This window comes from Hyperolius riggenbachi, chromosome 1, assembly GCF_040937935.1.
Source record: "Hyperolius riggenbachi isolate aHypRig1 chromosome 1, aHypRig1.pri, whole genome shotgun sequence".
NCBI lineage: Eukaryota > Metazoa > Chordata > Amphibia > Anura > Hyperoliidae > Hyperolius > Hyperolius riggenbachi.
In genome coordinates, this window is record NC_090646.1 from 529,461,115 (window position 1) to 529,474,016 (window position 12,902).

The following is a 12,902-nucleotide window of genomic DNA, read 5'->3' on the forward strand; positions in this document are numbered from 1 at the left end:
CCTGGTGTCCCCAAAAGACACTACCTGGGTCACAACCTTGTGCCTGTTGCACTGCACCTGTAGTCCTGCACCTGTGCCTTTGATTCCTCTTGTTCCTTACTTTGTTGATCCTAATCACTTGCACAAGACCCTTGGAGCCATGGGTGAAGGACACCTTCACTGGTCGGTGAGAGGCCTAGCCTTTTCACTGACCTGTGTCCTTCATCCATGGCTCAGAGGGTCCTGTGCCAGTCGTTAGGTTTTAGAAGCACTAATAATTTAGGGCCTGGTGTCCCCAAAAGACACTACCTGGGTCACAACCTTGTGCCTGTTGCACTGCACCTGTAGTCCTGCACCTGTGCCTTTGATTCCTCTTGTTCCTTACTTTGTTGATCCTAATCACTTGCACAAGACCCTTGGAGCCATGGGTGAAGGACACCTTCACTGGTCGGTGAGAGGCCTAGCCTTTTCACTGACCTGTGTCCTTCATCCATGGCTCAGAGGGTCCTGTGCCAGTCGTTAGGTTTTAGAAGCACTAATAATTTAGGGCCTGGTGTCCCCAAAAGACACTACCTGGGTCACAACCTTGTGCCTGTTGCACTGCACCTGTAGTCCTGCACCTGTGCCTTTGATTCCTCTTGTTCCTTACTTTGTTGATCCTAATCACTTGCACAAGACCCTTGGAGCCATGGGTGAAGGACACCTTCACTGGTCGGTGAGAGGCCTAGCCTTTTCACTGACCTGTGTCCTTCATCCATGGCTCAGAGGGTCCTGTGCCAGTCGTTAGGTTTTAGAAGCACTAATAATTTAGGGCCTGGTGTCCCCGAAAGACACTACCTGGGTCACAACCTTGTGCCTGTTGCACTGCACCTGTAGTCATGCACCTGTGCCATCGGTTCCTCTTGCTCCTCACTTTGTTCTTGTTCCTAACCACTTGCACAAGACCCTTGGAGCCATGGATGAAGGACACCTTGACTGGTCGGTGAGAGGCCTAGCCTTTTCACTGCCCTGTGTCCTTCATCCATGGCTCAGAGGGTCATGTGCCAGTGGTTAGGTTTTTAAAGCACTTCAATTTATTAGGGCCTGGTGTCCCCGAAAGACACTACCTGGGTCACAACCTTGTGCCTGTTGCACTGCACCTGTAGTCATGCACCTGTGCCATCGGTTCCTCTTGCTCCTCACTTTGTTCTTGTTCCTAACCACTTGCACAAGACCCTTGGAGCCATGGATGAAGGACACCTTGACTGGTCGGTGAGAGGCCTAGCCTTTTCACTGCCCTGTGTCCTTCATCCATGGCTCAGAGGGTCATGTGCCAGTGGTTAGGTTTTTAAAGCACTTCAATTTATTAGGGCCTGGTGTCCCCGAAAGACACTACCTGGGTCACAACCTTGTGCCTGTTGCACTGCACCTGTAGTCATGCACCTGTGCCATCGGTTCCTCTTGCTCCTCACTTTGTTCTTGTTCCTAATCACTTGCACAAGACCCTAGGAGCCATGGATGAAGGACACCTTGACTGGTCGGTGAGAGGCCTAGCCTTTTCACTGCCCTGTGTCCTTCATCCATGGCTCAGAGGGTCCTGTGCCAGTGGTTAGGTTTTTGAAGCACTTTAATATTAGGTACTGGTGTCCCCGAAAGACACTTGGGCAGCTATGCCCTGCAACTCTTCCAGCACAAAGTTGGTGGTTGGTGTTCCTTAAAACTGACCGGGCTATACCATTGATATGTTATTTTTTTGTCTTCCATGTTGGAAGAATGTTTCCATGTTGGAAAGTGGTTGTTTTTGCAATAAAAAAATTTGTTTTTACATACCTCAGTGTGATGAGTAGTTGTTCTTGTGGTGTGACTGCTCTCCTGAACGTGGTATCCTTCTTCCTAAGGTCATCCTTCACCATCTCCAAAAGGGTATCAAACCTGTCAGGAGATGTAAAGGAAGAAGCTGTAAAGTATGTTGTGGGACAAGGTGTTGGGTGGAGGATGGGGGAGGTGTGTTTACAGAGGTTTGGGAGTGTTGTGGAGGGTGGGGGTGTAGTGTATAGCTAGGTATACAGGGGTGTGGGGGTCAGGGTGGTGTGTTTAGCTAGGTATACAGGGATGAGGTGTTGTGGGGGTGAGGGTGGGGTGTTTAGGGATGGTGGGGGTTGGTGTATTTAGGCCTAGATACTTACAGGGGAATAGACATCCGAGTGTAGCTGTAGAACTTCTGTGGGTGTCGTCTGAGGTCCCGGTAGAGGGCCTGGAACTCTCCCTTCCTCTGCCTCCTGGCTAGTAGAGGGTGCACCCACCATCTCCTGCGAGGAGCACGCCTTCTCCCCACATAGTAGTAGGTAAACAACAGGAAGGAGAGAATTCCCAGGTAATAAGCGTAAAAAATGACTGGATCCATGGTCCCAACTGCTGTCTCTGTATCCAAGGATGGTTTCCACACGTCCAGCTGTCTCCAACAATGACCCCAGAGCTTCTGCTGACCTCCCAGAACCCCAGGTATTTATACAGGTTGTTATCTCTTTAAGAATCCGGATCCGGACCGCAACCGTGTTCATACCGCACGGAAACCGTATGCAACCGGACCGGATCCGGACCGGATCCGGACAGGAACCGTACGGTTCAGGTCCGGTCCGGCTCCGGTGCGGTCCGGACATCCGGTGCGGTTTTGACAAAACCGCAAGTGTGAACGGGGCCTAATAAATCAACTTATCTCTCTCCTGTCAGATTTGTCGCCCTGTTTCTGTAAGGCTGCCAACTCTTCAGTGTTGTTGATCTGTTATGCACGGCCCCCTCCAGGCCCCCTCTATGCACACTCCCGTGTGTGTTATTTAGATTAGGCAGCCTCTCTGCTCTCTTGTCAGTGAGAGAAGAGAGCTTTACAAACTGGATAAATTGTCCTCTGTTAGGCTGTGAACGGAGCTGGGCTGTCACATGCTGAGCAATTACAGACACGGCAGAGCTGTCTGCAGGAAGAAACAATCAGCCTGTCACTCTTCAGTGGATGAGAGCTGCAGGGGGGAGAAGGTAAACACACAAATGATCTCTTGAGATTCAAAAGGAAGGCTGTATACAGCCTGCTTGTGTATGGATGTATTTTCTATGTGTGGACATACTGTACATCAACCTACTTCCGGTTTTGGTGACCATTTTGTTTGTTTATAAACAAACTTTTTAAAACTGTTTTTGACTACTTTTAATGCAGCAGGGATTGGCAAAAGTTTGACAGAGGGAAATAAGAGATGTCTCCTAACACATTGGTATGTTTACTTTTGTGCGATTTTAACAATACAGATTATCTTTAACCACTTCCCAACTGAGGGGTTTTACCCCCTGACCACCTGAGCAATTTTCACCTTTCAGCGCTCCTTCCATTCATTCGTCTATAATTTTATCATTACTTATCGCAATGAAATGAACTATATCTTGTTTTTTTCGCCACCAATTAGGCTTTCTTTAGGTGGGACATTATGCCAAGAATAATTTTATTCTAAATGTGTTTTAATGGGAAAATAGGAAAAAATGTGGGAAAAAAATTATTATTTTTCAGTTTTCGGCCTTTATAGTTTTTAAATAATGCATGCTACTGTGATTAAAACCCATTAAATGTATATGCCTATTTATCCCGGTTATAAAACCGTTTAAATGATGTCCCTATCACAATGTTTGCCGCCAATATTTTAATTGGAAATAAAGGTGCATTTATTTCAGTTTTGCGTCCATCCCTAATTACAAGCCCATAGTTTATAAAGTAACAGTGTTATACCCTCTTGACCTAAATATTTAAAAAGTTCAGTCCCTAAGGTAACTATTTATGTATTTTTTTTAAATTGTAAATTTTTTATTTTTTTTTTAATTACAAAAAAAAAAATAAAAATTGGGGAGTGTGGGAGGTAAGGAGTTATTTTTTTGTGTAAAACTAGTTTATTTGTGTGTAAAAAATGGTTAGGGTGTAGTTTTACTATTTGGCCACAAGATGGCAACAGTAACTTTTTGTTTCATGCGACCTGCAAGCGTCCTTCCGGACGCTTGCAGGAAGTAGAAAGAGGCTGGGACTTTGTTATTGCTCACAATGATCGTGCTGCTCAGCCGAGCGGCAGCGGATCATTGCGGGGCTTAGATCAACAAACGGGAATGGATTTTCCCGTTCGTTGATCTCTGGGCGAGCGGGCGGCGGCGTGTTTACTAGCAGCGGGCGGCGTGTTTACGAGCGGGAGCGCGGGCAGCGGCGGGAGTGCGCAAAGTACGGATTTCTCCGTCCCTGGGGGTTAAAGGATGGAAAAAGGGACGGAGAAATCTGTACGGGCAGGGGTAAAGTGGTTAAATAAAACAGGGCCTTTCACTCACACCTGATTGCCATCCCTTTGATTGAAAACACCTTACTCTAATTTAACTTTCAAATCATATGATAATCCTAAGGATTCACTTACATTTGCCACATACACGTTATTGGATCATTTTCTTAACTAAACACATGATCACGTTGTCATGGCATCTCTACTGTTTGGGTGTTCTCTGGGTAATTTTATACCTTGGCTTATGACTAAAAATTACATTCTGCTATATCTGCAATCAGTGAGTGAAATACGGCTACAACACCTACCACTTTAGCTGAATATTTCTCCTCTACATCTTTCCTTGTTCTTGCCACACAAGTAGTTTCTGTTGCCTTTACTTAATGGGAGGCCAGGACAATGTTAAGCATTTTTGACAAGTACTGGTCACACATGAGCGTCATTTCTCAAGTATGCATGCCCAGAACACTATTGGCTGCTGTGCACATTTGGGCAGGAGCACAAATTGCAGGGAGCAGAGAGCCTCCACTGTTTCTTTGTTGAATGGGGGCCAAAGCACCACAACTGAAATGAGTCAATTCATACCAGTGATCGCTAGTGAGGGTGTAGGACAGAATAGTGTTGGGTCAGGGGTTGTTTTGGGGTGGGGTGGGGGTTTTGGAGGTGGGCGGCGTTGGGTGACGGCCGACCTTGGGCACCAGAAAGTACAAATCCGGCCCTGCTAGGCTGCAAGGGCAGCGGGGAGCAAATCTAGTGGTGATTGAATTTGTACAAAGGAAGGGCGTGAACAGCCTCACATTTTGAGGTGAAATTTGTGGGTGTATATCTGAGAGGAAAAGGTGGCTGCTAGGGATGGCCAGAAATGCCGATTTCTGATTCCTTGGAAATTCTGATTTCTGCCAATGTCGTTTGCCGTTTCGTTTGTATTTGGTAGAAGCCAAAAAACTAAATAAATCCCTGTAGGTGCACCACAGACACCACAAAAATATCTAGATAATAATCAGGGATATACTGAAGACACAGGAAACCAAAAATTTGCAAAAATACTTTTTCTTTTTAATTTTCAAAAAAGTGCAGAATTTTGTATACAAAAACTTTAATCACGTAAAAAAGTGCATATAACTGGTTGACAAAGGCAACAACATTGATTTTTTTCAGGTTGATGACCCTTCTTCAGGCCTTAATATATACAATGAGCATTTGCACAATTGAATTACACAATAGAATCTAATCTGGACAAGTACAAAGCCAGGATAGACCACCACAAGAGGATTCAAACGAAGAGCCGCATGGGAGCAGGACCCTGTTTGGATCTAACATGTGAAGCCTAATCAAAGATTGTTGTTGGCGGCCCCCTTAATTTGCAGTTATGTCCTATGATACTATGTGCTACTTTTTAACCTGCAAGCACAGAGTGCTGAAATTATATATATCTTTTCATTCCCATGGTAGATGCCTACTGTAATACACGTTTCTGCTTTTAGCAGATTCAGGAAACACTAAGTCCATGAATACAGGTCAGTCTTCTGGAACTTATACACGAGGTCAGAGATGGGTATCAGAATTGCTAGACCTGGTGTGACGTGACTAATTTTATTCAAAAAGTTGGCAATGTAGTAAGTCATTTGGAATGTCTCATTCACTACAGCAGTTCAGTCCATTCAGTAAATGTGAATCAAAATAATCGGGGCACCTGGTGTCAAAACAGACCATACTGTGAAAAGAGTAGGATAATAACACAAGATTAACATCCAATGAGTATTTCAACTCTTTAACCTCATGTTTGTGATGTTTGCTTATCCCCAGATTACCATGGCATTGCTGTAAATCTTCAAGCCAAGTGATGAAACCCTGGAGCACTGTAACAGCAGAGGTAAATTTAAGAAAAAAACTTCAGTTTGTTAGCGTTGTTTGTAACCCTAGGCACGTAGCATAATCTAAATAAGATGAAATTCCCCCCACATCAAAGCATGCTTTCAGCCCTGTGTTAAAATGTGTCACCTTTTATAGAGGATAATGTTGATTTCATTTCCTCAGTGATTACATTATAAATAAAATTGTTGATGAATATATTTTGGGAATCAGAAAACGTGTCATGTACTCAAGAGCAGAATGTGTTTTGTTACTTGGGGGATTTTGAGAACACAATCATTGCTTTTGATGCTGAATTCACCAAGGATTTGAAATGCCTGCAAGCAAATCTTTTTAAATTTTCCACAAATACAGCTGTACATTTCATCATACATCAGATAAGGTTAACAAGACAACACAGTGCTGATACATGCTACCTGTTTTCCCAGACGTTCAATTTACAAAGATGGAAGGCTGTCTATAGATAAAAGCTATCTTTACAATTTAAAGAGATATTTATATATTTAAAAAAAAGCATACATAGGCTCAATTTAACAAAAGCAAAGTTTTCATATTGAAGTATTTTTGGTACTTTAGCCAGTTACTGCCTACTATGAGGTTTATGCACAAAAGTCCGGTAACGTCACTGTGTGCAGGAAGTACACACCAGTTATACTGTTAATTATGTTGACAAGGTAACATGCACACTACTTTGGTAACAAGAGCACTGGTACGCTACTTGCCCCCCTCTTGATTCATTTAGTTGCTTTTTCTGAAACTTTAAAGTCCTTCCTGTTATGTGGTGCTCAAAACTGTATTTTGTACTCTAGATGTGATCTCACAAGTAATTTATGGGGAGTGGTTTACTAGCATCTAATGGTTTTATTTCACATTTTACGAAGACATAATAACAAAAATTGTTTAGGTAATACCTTTAATGACTACCTATACAAGATTTTATTATTTACTAACTGTACAAACTTTTGTACTAACTGTATAAAAATATTGCACAGTAAGTCATTAAAGGTATTCCCTAAATAACTTTTATTGTTATGTCTTTGGATTCTCTCCATGACTAATACCAGACCACACGCAACTGATTTCATTTTTTTTGCATCCCAGAATTATACTTGCTTTAGCTGCGACCACTTGGCATTGAATGCTGTTTCTTAACGTATTACCTGTTAGGAGTCCCAAGTCCTTCTTGAAGTCCAATGGTCCCAGTTTTATACCATTTAGTTTAAATGGATCTATGCTATTGTCATAGCCAAGATGCATACACTCACATTTACCAATAATAAATTTAATCTACCTTTTGTCTGGCCATATCGCCAAGATCCTTTTGTTGTATGTCACTATCCTGCTGAGTGTTAATAATTCTACTTAATTGTGTACCATCTGCAAAGATGGTAACATTACATTCTATTCCATCTATTAGTTCATTGCCATTAATAAATATATTAAGAAAACTTGACCCATTACTGACTCTTATGGGACCCAGTTGCTAGCCATTTTGACTATAATTGATATGTTTCTTCTCTTTGCCGTATGTCCCTAAGCCAGTTCTCTATCCATATACACACATCCCCCCTTTGTTTCTGCATCCTCAACTTTTACTCCAGGCTTTTGTCAGAAAAAATGTCAGAAGATTTTGCAAATTCCAAATATATTATGTCCATTGTTTGTTACAGCAGTACAACATCCACCTTCCCTTGTCCAATAGTCTGTTGGTTCACAGCTTCAACTGTTGCTGGGTCATGCCAGGGTCAAAGACTACCCCAACCCCCCATCTCATCATTGAACCCAACCTCACAATAAGTGCTGTAATTTGGCAACTCTTGCTACAGGCCACCTTTCCCTGTTGGCATAGGAGGTAGAGGAAGACATGTGGTTTCAGTGGTGGGTGAGTGAGATGAGCCAGTGTTTATGTGGGCTAAGAGGTTCCTGCAATCATCTGTGCAGTGGACAATCATGTGATTAAATAAGCAAGAAGAGGTGCCTAGTTTGTTCACATACCTGCCTCATTTTAAGTGCAGAGCACAGATGTGGTAGCTGACTGTGAGTTGGTGTGATTCCAAGATTCAAAAGAACATCCAAAAATCTGAGATATTTTGCTGTTAGGTATACTGCTCCCTCTTCAAAGAACAAAAATCCTCTTCTTTCTCACCTTGCTAGTTGATGTACTGATCCGTGCCTTCACCTCAGGCTGGGTTACACACTTTTTCATCTACCTCTTCCTTTGCTTGTCATTGCACTCAATGGCACTGTAAGAGGTAACTGGTGGCATTTGGTAAGTCTTCTTGGTCCTCTACTCTCCTCTACTATCCCCATGCTTACTGCCAGTGCCACAGCCTTTTTTCAATTTGCACAGTAAAGACTTATTGCTGTGGAATGTGCTACAAAAAGTTGCATTTTTTGATTTATTTTTTTTAAAGTGTGTTTTTTAAACTTTATTATATTTGTTATGTTGGTGACCAAAGCTAATATCTTTCAGCATGCTTACTGAGCCCCAGACTTCCTTAATTTAAGTCCTCAGCATACCTTACAGTGATTGGAATTTACATTTTAATTGTAGTATTTTTTCCCTTGACAATGGCTACTCTAACCTGCCAGCAAGACACATACAAAATGACCTTGGTACCAAATGGACCATACATATTGGATACACATTAAGTTGTACGCTTTTAAATGTCTTTTTTTTTATAATATCAACTAATATATTTTATATGTTGTAGAATAGACTGCAGACACACAGCTTGGGACAGTTACATTAGCTTACAAAATGGCTATACTGCTGCTGACCAAACAGCACTGCTACCAAATTCCATACCAAATACAAAAAAGCTTTATTGGCAGGACCAAAAACATTTAGCATTGCCAAAGCAAAACATTTGCATTAGCATGGAAGGGGATTGTTGTGGGCAGGGTATAGGGGGTTAGCGTATACAATCCATATGGGATATAAGGGACAATATAGGGGGCTAGGATACATAGTCCATAGGGGTGAGGAAGGGATAGGGGGCAGTATAAGGGGTATACAGTCCATTGAGTATCATGTTCCTCGCAGTTGGTGGTAGGTAACAACATATCGGGACGCTATTTGCCCGGTTGTTTCCTCTGACCTCCCCGTAGGATGTAGAGTTTCCTGTAACTCTATGCTCTAACACTGTATGCTGCAAATGTACATGTATAAGTCCTGTACCAAAAACCAATGAGCATTGAGAGTGGTTTACAAAGCTGTCACACACCACTTGTTAATGCCTGAAACAGATCCTGTCTGTACTAAATATGAATATAATGCAAATACTAAAAGTCAGCCCTACACAGTAGTACTATTTATTTCCATTACAGAGTGCAGGCTGTTCTGAGTCACATATTACTAACATTAATCGGTGTGCAGGTTGCTTAGTCATTGCAGATCAAATATCAAAGATGATTTCAAGTTTATTTAAAGAGAACCAGATATGAAATGAAGGAAAGGTTTATACATACCTGGGGCTTCCTCCAGCCCAATACGCATGGATCGCTCCCACGCCGCCGTCCTCTGCTGCCTGGATCCGCCGGTACCGGTCCCGTCATTACCGCGAGTCGGCCAGTCGGCCGGCTGGACGCGGCCAATTGTCCACATCACAGGGGCTCCCTCCATATACCTACGCGTGCGGCTGCATACTGCCCAGCCGCATGCGTAAGGGTATGGAGGGAGCCCCTGTGTATGCGGACAATTGCCCGCGGCCGCCGGAAGTGACGGGACCCGGTACCGCCGATACAGGAAGCAGAGGATGGCGGCGTGGGAGCGATCCAGGCTTATGGGGCTGGAAGAAGCCCCAGTTATGTATAAATCCTTTTCCTATTTTAGCTGGCCATTCGTCTCTGGTTCCCTTTAAGTTTATAAAGTTGTTTATTAAGTGGGTGGTATGATAGTATGATAATATAAAAACACCAGAGAGATACCAACATAGGGGAAACCAGAACTACTAATGCAAAAAGGCATAGACTTTATTATATACAATAGAACACTCGCAAATGTGTGAATGTGTACAGTAAAACTCAGCTCCTATGTATAAAGCTATACGTCCCATCATGAAATCCTAGGTTGTAAGGCAACACTATGAACATCATATAATCCAAGGTTATGTGCCGTATTATGGGCTATAATGTCCATATAAGCATTGCAGGCAAGATTTACTATGAATTACATATAGTAATTTGCTATACAGTTAGGAGTGCTTCACCTAACAATATTGCACAAGCCGAAAGTGGCAGATGGTTAATGGAGGCAATAAACAACTGCTTCAATCTCACTGCATCCAGCAGCATCAGAGAAGCAAATGAAAGAGCGGCAGCAATATGCTTGACATGGTGCCAAAGATCTGTATGATTTGCTTGACACAGTGCCCTGCATTCTTTATGAAACAGCAAAAGTGAGCTGCCATAAAATGCTTAAAAAATACTCTCAAATCTGTTTGATTTGCATGACTTAATAATCTGGAATCAGTATAATTTGCCAGCACATGATGACCTACCAGTTGTGAATCAATATTATAACTTGCCTAATCAGTATAATGGCCATAACAACCACATCTGGGTATCACAAGGAGTAACAGGTAAAAGGTATTTTACATATGTAGGAAATGACTGCCAGGTTAATTTAAACTAGGGTAACAATTTCTATATGTAAGATTTTTCATTCCTGTGATATGTACAAGAGAGGATATTGTAGTTATTGCATTTAAAAATTATTTACATATCTTTTCATTCTGGGTAAATTATTCTGGGTATTATTATTTAGTATTTATATAGCACCAACATCTTCTGCAGTGCTGTACAGAGTATATATATATATATATATATATATATATATATATATATATATATATATATATATATATATATATATATATATATATATATATATATATATATAATGGTCTTGTCACTTAACTGTCCCTCAGAGGGGCTCACGATCTAATCCCTATCATAGTCATATGTCTATGTATGTATCATGTAGTAGTGTATATATCATAGTCTAGGGCTAATTTAGGGGGAAGCCATTTCACTTATCAGTATGTTTTTGCAATATGGGAGGCAACCAGATTGCCCAGAGGAAACCCATGCAGACACGGGGAGAACATACAAACTCCATGCAGCTATTGCGCTGGCTGGGATTCAAACCCAGCACTGCAAAGAGAGAGTGCTAATCTCTACGCCACAAGCTGCCACAAGAGAGCGTAAGCCCACAATTTTTGCATCATCAGGGATACAAGAAAGTTTGCTGAAAATACATTTCTGCTGTGACAAATGGAGTTATACACAAAAAACAGTGTGGGTGTATTCTTATCATAGGATTTATCTAAGATTTATTTTTATTATTTTTTTTTTACTGAATTTGTTTTGTTTTTAAAGGTATAAGATAAGCTTATTATATAGTCTCTTGTTCTTTATGAATGTTGACTGTTCTTTTACTTTTTGTTATACTTTTCAACACTACTGGATTTCTTACTTAACCTAAGTTCAGAACTGGATTGATTGGGGCGGCATTTATTTGAAATGGCAAATGTTTGCTATCTGCATGTTGTAAGGTATTTCTGGCAATCTTTTTCTAAGGGTAGTAAGAGGAGAGACATTAAAAAATAGCTTCTGTTAATTTAGCGGTACCCTGAGCAGAGGCACTGGGTATGCAGTTAAGCATACCCACATATAACTGCTAATGTTGATACACTCACCATCTCCGCCTCCTGGTTTTCCTGTTCTAAATTACATTGCAGCGGCGACTCTGACGAAAGTCGCAATGTGACCTCGGAACAGGAAGCCTGCGTGTCTTCTCTGCTCTGCACATGTGCAGGCTTCCTGGCTTCTTCCTCCTCTGTTTCCCTCCACTCTACCACTAGTCATACGTTTCTTTTTTTTGTGTGGGTTCAAAAAATACTTTATTGATAAGCAGTCCTAAATGACAGTAAAAACATGAAACAGTACAAAACAAGTACATGTCTCTACCCGAGCCGAGCCAAGCAAATTAACAGTAGGTGTTGACAAACTTCAGTATTGGGTACTGAGGGGTACAGTACAGTTAAACCATGTATCAGTAGCAACATAGGCATGACAGTAGTTAGTAATAAGTAGGTGGGCATAAGCAAAGCTTACATAAGAAACTGATGGTTAATTTGGGTGTAAACCCAGCCGGAGGAAAGAGGTAATGTGTGAGGTTTTCAACTGTTCTATAGTCTGTCCAAGGCCTTCAGACATTTTCAAAATGATGCATAGTATCCTGAACGCTAGCAATAATACGTTCATAAACCATCTTTTTGTCAAACTTGGCCAAGATTGCTTTAAAATGTAAATCTTGCAGCTTTCACTATGAAGCAATATATAGCTTAGCAAAAGATACTATGTGTTGAATTAATTTATGGACAGCATGTTTCATTAAATCGGGTTTGTGACCTAAGAGGAAAATTTGGGGATCTTTGGAAAAGGGACTATGCATGACATTGGTTATCAGTGTAGCTATTCTGGTCCAAACTCTGGAGACCTTTGGACATTCCCACCAGATGTGGTACATAATGCCAGGTATTAGCCAGCCTCTGAAGCATTCGTGTGAATGTGTGGGGTGTATCTTGGTGAGTTTTAGTAGAACCAGGTACCTGATCGATACCTCCATAGCCTAAGATTGCATGCTGCCCTTGCATTTATTTTATTTAGAGAGTGAGTCACAAGGCTTTCCTCTCAGGCTATTACAAGAGAAAAGACACAATCAGTACTCAGAAAGACATTTGGATTTTATGTAGAGCCGATACTACT